Below are 7,388 nucleotides of genomic sequence, written 5' to 3' on the forward strand. Positions count from 1 at the left end.
AGTGCCCTACCTTATTACAGACCAATTAAGACATTAATGGTCACCCCGCGCCCGTTATACATCTCAACGTTCATCCTACAAAGTCCCATCACGAGGGAGAGCCGCAAGTCCGTACGCCGCATGGACCCGAAAACTCAATTTCCCTGTACAAGAATCCAGGTAAACCGTATGGGTTGACAGCAGTGTCGGATTATCCTAGTAGCAAAAGTAGCTACATATGTAGCTACGGGTCCCGCACTTTCAAGGGCCCCGCGCTAAATGCTTTTCAAGTTATCAATTCGGGTTCAGTGATTCTGCACTTGCTCTATTACTATAGTACTATACTGCCTTCAACTTTTACGAACGACTGGGTGTTTAAGGTTAGCGATTTGTCGTATTTTCTGGCTGTATAGCAAATGAAAAAAAAACAATTACTTTACTATGCAAGTACAAAATGTGTGTTTTAATACAGTATTAACATGTGCTTTATATATTTATTTAGGGCTCATTTTATAGCATATGCTACAGGCCCCGCACTAGCTTAATCCGGCACTGGTTGACAGCTCCGTGGCGGTGCTACCGTGGGGATACGTAGGTGGTGTGGGAGGAGGAGAGGGGAGATGGGGGGCGGAGAGAGAGGGGGGGAGAGAGGGGGGGGAGAGAGAGGGGGGGACAGGGATGGGGGAGAGGGAGGGGAGAGAGATAGGGGGGGGAGGAGGGGAGAAGAAGAAGGAGGGGGGAAAGGGAGGGGTAAGAGGGAGGGGGAGAGGGAGGGGGGAAGGGGGGGGAGAGGGAGGGGGGGAGAGTGGGGGAGAGGGAGGGGAGGAGAGGGAGGGGGGGGAGAAGGAGGGAGAAGAGGGAGGGGGTAGAGGGAGGGGGGAGAGGGAGGGGGAGAGGGAGGGGGAAAGGGGGGGAGAGGGAGGGGGGGAGAGTGGGGGAGAGGGAGGGGAGGAGAGGGAGGGGGGGAGAAGGAGGGAGAAGAGGGAGGGGGTAGAGGGAGGGGGGAGAGGGAGGGGGAGAGGGAGGGGGAAAGGGGGGGGAGAGGGAGGGGGGAGAGTGGGGGAGAGGGAGGGGAGGAGAGGGAGGGGGGGAGAAGGAGGGGGGATGGGAGGGAGGAGAGGGAGCGGGAGCGGAGGGAGGGGAGAGATGGGGAGGGATGGGGCGAGGGAGGGGGGGAGGGAGAGGGGGGTGCGCAGAGCCAGGATCCGCGCTGTGACAGCGACTTGGCGGTGAGCGTCACGTTGACGTCACTGACCCCCCCACCCCGCCCCGCCCCCCACGTGAGGTGCGTCTTGACGCCTCCTTCAGCTGCTGCCGAGACGCGGCGAACCCCACTGACCCAGACGCGCCGTGGGGCATGCGGGCTGGGTGGGAGTGGGGTTGGGACTGGAGCCGCATAGGCATTGTGACGGTGGCGTCGTCGCACGCTGTCTGTTATTTGCTGCTGTTGTTGTTGTTGTTCTTGCCGACATTTAGTAAAAAAAAATTGTTGTTTGTTTGTTGATAAAGGGGCAGCAGCAGCAGCCCTGCAATTGCGCGCTCACGTCGCTGCTCATGGAAGGCGCCATCCATCTGGGTCGATGACCTGCATGAACAAACCCGGCTGAATGTAAGCGCATGGGTATTAGCTGCGGTGCTGGTTACAGGCTGGGATGTAAAGCTGACATCCTAATTAAGCTCGGTAATTATAATCATAATGAGACTTAAATTATATTGTGCTGGAATGTATGGTGTAAAAAAAACTTGGTGTGGGGAGGCTTTCATCCAGCAGTGGATTGGTAAAGGTTATTAATACTGCTTCTTGGTTGCTTCGGTAAAGTCACGTAGAAGGGAAATAATAAAATAATAAACATAATAAAATACAATTATTTCCCTTCTACGTGACTTTACCGAAAGAACCAAGAAGATGAATCCCTGCAGTCACGAAAGCTTTAAATCGAAAGTTATTAATACTATTACTACTGTACTGTATAATCATCAAGTGAAGTGTCATCAACTTTAAGACTTTTTTCAGGAGGGGCCTGCAGTTAGTGAGATATCTGACCAATTAAAAAAATATATACACAATTCCATTCGTCATCATCATGAATAAATATCATCTTTCTCTTCCAGCATCACATCATAATTATCCATCATTATCAGCACCATTCATCAGTCAGCTTTAATCCATTATCATCGATAGGCCATCATCATCGTGGTCTGTTTTAAATGCATCGGTCATCATCATCCATCCAGCAGTTTCAGCAAAATGTTGCATCGCGCGAGGAAGTTGAACCACGCGGTGAGAAGTTAGCAGCGGTTGTCCTACGGATCAACTCACTTCCTGGAAAAGAGGATGTGGAATTTCCATCGTTGCCTCGAGCCGTGAGCATTACTCTACCCCAGAAGGCTTTTTTTAATGGAGCACGGAGGTCCACAGATAACATCTCTAACGGCCCACACGAGTATGTATGTAATAATAGCCGTGCACTGAGTGCATTTGCACGAACACGTTGGCCTTGTAAAATGCTGCATTATGTAATTAAAGTCCAACGGGTGCAAAGTGCCTTTTGACTGAGGTCCTGTCTGGTACACGTGTTTCTTTTTCACAATCAGAATCTGTATTTTATACCGGAGGAATCCGATGAGCTATTAAAAAAAAATCTCTTTTTCGCACATGTCCAGTCAGGGCGGGTTAGAAAGTGACACGTTGTTGAAATACGATTACGTTCCAACGGCGCTTATTATATATAAAGCCACACGTTGCATTGCGTTGCATTAAATTGAGGCCCAACGTGCAAGGATCAACGTTTGGTGGACAGACCGCAGGATCGCGTGGTTGTCGTTGTTTAACAAGGGGGTGGCCAAACCTATTGATTGACCTTACGAGCCACAAATCCGCATCCTTTTTTTGTGACCCAGCGCCACAGGAACAACAGACGGCGGTCACGCAGCCCGATCACTCACCGGCGGATTGGCCGTGGAGATTCCAAATTAGAAATCTGCAAGAACGCCGCGAGGAGCACTCATGTCTGGGCTCTGCTGCCAGGGGCGACTGCCCCCGGGTCTATTCTGGCTTCTGCACATTTTGTTTCCTTCTTTCAAATAAAGTTGTATTGAATAGTTGCAAATTATCCGGGCGGTGGTGGCGATGCCCTTGGCCTATAAACCAGCGCTGTGGAGGGACAGCGAGGGTTTGGTGGAACGCACACGTGTCTTGAATATCGTCTCGCGGCTTGCCATCTCCTATCACAGCAAAGTGTCGACTAAATATTCTTAGGTTTTTTCCGGTAAAGTCACGTAGGTAAGAAATTAAAATTAATAAAAGTAAAATAACATAAAAATCACGACGTTTCGGAGGCAACACAAGCTTCCGTCTTCAGGTGGTACCGTCACAGCCACGACAGCTGTATCAAGTAAATACCATCTGTTCCTACTCTTGGGTTTTTTTCGGTAAAGTCACGTAGGTAAAAATACAAATAAATAATAAAAATTATAGAAAGAATAATAATAAAATATTATTATTTTATTTGTATTATTTATTTTTATTTTACTTTACCGAAAAAACCTAAGAGTATGAATCCTTGCAGTCACGAAAGCTTCAAATCTAAAATCCATCTGTTCCATCTGTTTGGGATAGAGTGTTGCTCCCTCGCACACGTGGAGGGGGGGGGAGCTTCTCCAGGTGCTCCAGTTTTTTCACATTCTTTAATCGGCTGAAACACATTAACATATACAGACGAGCGCAGACCTTGGGCAATTGTTGGCAGAGGTTCGTCATCGCGTGTGGCTGCCTTCCCGGCGTGTCTGCGGCCTCCTCCGAGTCGTTCTCTGTTTTTGCGAGCGAGCGACCGACTATGCGGCGCCTTACAAATCCAAGTTATGATTTCACTGTAACAATGTTTTTTTTGTCCCTGGGTAGTAAGTTTTATTTCCTAATTGCTTATGCCTCAAAGGTACTAGAAAATGGCTATTATTCCCCGCAAACTTTGCTTCTGTGACCAAGACAGTGATATATTGAAATTTACCTATTTTCCAGAACATTCCAGATAGATTCAGTGCTGAATGAATTTGTAGTAACTTCTAGAACATTCTAGAACTTTCCAGTAATATAAATAGTAGTATAAATACAGGGGCCTTAAGCCCACCAGTTCAGTTTAGTTCCAGCTGCCTAAGTAGGAAAAGTACTCATGTGGAAGCATCAGCATGCCTGTTGGGGATCAAGACAAACCCTGGGCACCTCATTTCACCTGCGAGCGATGCAAAACAACTCTAGAAGGTAAGATGGACAATTGTTGCTCGGAATTTTCTGTTCTAAAATTTGTTCCAATGTTTTTAATTATGAGTTTTAAACTTCTAAATGTTTTACATTATCAATGTTATTGAAAAATATATATCATACATTGCAATTTTTTTGCGAGAATCTCTTACACACTAGTCATGGGTGAAATACATTTATTTTTGTAGGATGGTACAGAGGGGAAAAGAGAGCCATGAAGTTCGCTATCTCAATAATTTGGTGGGAACCCACTGACCACTCAGGCAACTGCTACTTCTGCATGGTGGACCCTTCCAAATGTCGGATTGGCAAGAATGCACCTGCTATCACGTATCCGGACCTTCCTTCATCCGGTGCAACAATGCCATGAGCTCCCCGTACCCACTCCTCCGGGGAGAGAGCAGCCTTCTTTAGAAGAGAGCAGCAAGTCAGAGAGCAAGGAAGACGTTGTAGATCTAGATGACAATTTCAGAGGTGGAGCTGAGGAGAGAAACCCGTACTACCCCAACCAAAAAGACCTCAACGACATGATCAGAGATCTTGGTCTCACCAAGTCCAATGCCGAGCTTTTGACGTCTAGGCTCAAGCAGTGGAACTTGTTGGATGAAAGTCTGCAAGTCGCAGATCAGAGGAAGCATCACCAACCTTTTTGCAGCTTCTTCACTCGTCAAGATGGGCTCTGCTTCTGCCACAATGTGACCAGTCTGTTCGAGGCAATCGGAATCGCCTGTAACCAGAATGAGTGGCGCCTCTTCATTGACAGCTCATCCAGGAGCCTCAAAGCCGTGCTGCTCCATAATGGTAACAAATACCCGTCTCTTCCCCTGGCTCACTCGGTGCGCCTCAAAGAGGATTACAACATACAACAGCATCAAGACCTTGCTGGACGCTTGAAGTATGATGAGTCCGGATACTTCTAAAAGGTGGCATTCCTGATGGGTCTCCAAGGCGGTTTTACCAAGTGTCCCTGCTGTCTTTGCCTTTGGGACAGCAGGGACACCAAGGCGCACTACCACAGGCGGGACTGGCCACAGCGGACCGAGTTCTCTATGGGGAGGAACAACGTCAAGTGGGAGCCACTGGTGGACCCCCGGAAGGTGCTGATGCCACCACTGCACATCAAATTGGGCCTTATGAAACAATTAGTCAGAGTTGTAGATAAGGAGTCGTCAGCCTTCAAGTACCTTCAAGACTTTGTCCCTAAGCTGTCTGAGGCAAAGGTCAAAGCGGGTGTCTTCGTCGGACCACAGATAAAGAAGATCCTGGAGTGCAATGAATTCCCTAAGAAGCTCACTAGTAAGGAGAAAGCGGCTTGGGACAGCTTTGTCGCAGTGGTTCGTGGCTTCCTGGGCAATCACAAGGTCGAAAACTATGTGGAGCTGGTTGAGACTAGTGAAGAACTACGGCACAATGGGCTGTAGGATGTCCATCAAAGTCCATATCCTTGAAGCTCATCTTGATCAATTCAAGGAGAACATGGGAGCGTACTCGGAAGAGCAAGGCGAGCGCTTCCAACAGGATATACTGGACTTTGAACGCCGCTATCAAGGACAGAATAACGAGAACATGATGGGAGACTACATTTTGGGGCTGATTCGTGAAAGTGATTAACAGTATAATCATAAATCTCGAAAAACTACTCACTTCTAAATCTTTTGAAGTAATTTTTTGTAATACTTTGGTATAAATACATGTTAATTTTGATTCATATGTATTTTTTTCTGATTATATGTCAACGAAAAGACACAAATTTGCCCGTTTTCTCATTGAAAATAGATACATTTCTAAATATTACTGTCCTGGTCAGAAAAGCAAAGTTTGTGGGGAATAATAGCTATTTCTATATTTGTTAGGCATTAGCAATAAAAAAAAATAACACTTACTACCGAGGGACAAAAATTGTGTTACACAATGTAATCAGCATTGTGAGTGAGCCTCTCTTGAACTGCCCAGGAGCCGCATCTGGGTCACGATTCGTGGTTACGCCACCACTGATACACGAATTGGCAATGCGGAAAAGAAATTTCACACTAAAACTTTTTTTTTTAAGACGAGAATTCTGAATAATGAAATAGATAGATCGGCCTATGGGGATGTTGTAATGCTCAGCAGCACCATTGACTTGCAAGTTTGATCTCCCAGCGTGACAGTTTCAACAACGAATACAACCTCTGTCCACTCACCAATGTAAGTAGATCCACTATAGTTGGCCAATCATCATGTCGTGTGTGGTGGAGTAAAGTGTGGGTACTTCTACTCATTCAGATGTGTCTGGTCAGCGTGGAAGAGTAGGTAAAATTAGCCTCTACGTGGGCTGTATTGAGCTTCGACTGGTGGAGGTCCTTCTGCCTGCAGGAGGCTTGAGCAAAGCAAGTGCAGTGCTGCACCTTTGCCTTTTCTGTTACCTTTTATTGATCTTCCAAACTTGCAGTTAGCCAGCAGCGTTTGTTTAAGTGCGATGACTCGGAGCTGGGGTTGACCTTTTGGGTCTTTTGCAGAAGAAACAATTTATACAAAGGCAGACTTTTTGACTCGGGCGTTTTAATTAGGAATAAATATTAATGCCCGTTCACAAGATACATAATTAGAATTCCACACCACAGGGCGAGGAGCGGACACCGTATCCATAATAACACATTGCTGATGCTTCGTTCATGAATAATTGCTTTTAAATTGAAATGTTTTTTTAAATTAAAATTTCATGTCGCTTTTTTGTCTTCTTTGTGTTTCCCGATCGTGTTATGATTGCATTCGGGGCTTCACGTGACATGAGGTGGAGAGTTCTCGAGAGTAGTAAGGAGTGGATCACCTTGTGTGAAACAACGGCCCAGAGAGTTGTCCTCAAATAACTAATTCTGAAGTCACTTTGGGGGACGAAAGTCATGTCCTTACTCAAACGAGTATCGAGATATTGATGCTTCTCTCCAGAGTCGGGTGAGATGAAAATGTCCACATTCCTCTGGCAGGGTCGGGTGTATCCATAGGACCACCGCCTACGGATAGGACTCATTTATTTCGACCCCATGGACGATGATGGGCTGACTCAACTCCCAATCAGGATTTGAACTCGCAATGACAATTCACTGCAATAGGCCTCCTCGTCCGCGCCCAGGATTAGAGTTCATTGCGCGTCAAAGCAATAACATTTTCA

General features: G+C 46.7%; 1 long non-coding RNA gene across 1 annotated transcript; it reads left to right on the plus strand.

Moving 5' to 3' along the window:
• The first annotated feature begins 4,136 nt into the window (after positions 1–4,136).
• Positions 4,137–6,947, plus strand: LOC133352599 (uncharacterized). Its single transcript, XR_009756279.1, has 2 exons — positions 4,137–4,237; positions 4,426–6,947. It is a non-coding gene; the product is annotated as an uncharacterized LOC133352599 (long non-coding RNA).
• The last annotated feature ends 441 nt before the right edge of the window (positions 6,948–7,388 follow it).

Source organism: Lethenteron reissneri, chromosome 41, assembly GCF_015708825.2.
Source record: "Lethenteron reissneri isolate LAM-NWPU_2019-01 chromosome 41, ASM1570882v1, whole genome shotgun sequence".
Classification (NCBI taxonomy): domain Eukaryota; kingdom Metazoa; phylum Chordata; class Hyperoartia; order Petromyzontiformes; family Petromyzontidae; genus Lethenteron; species Lethenteron reissneri.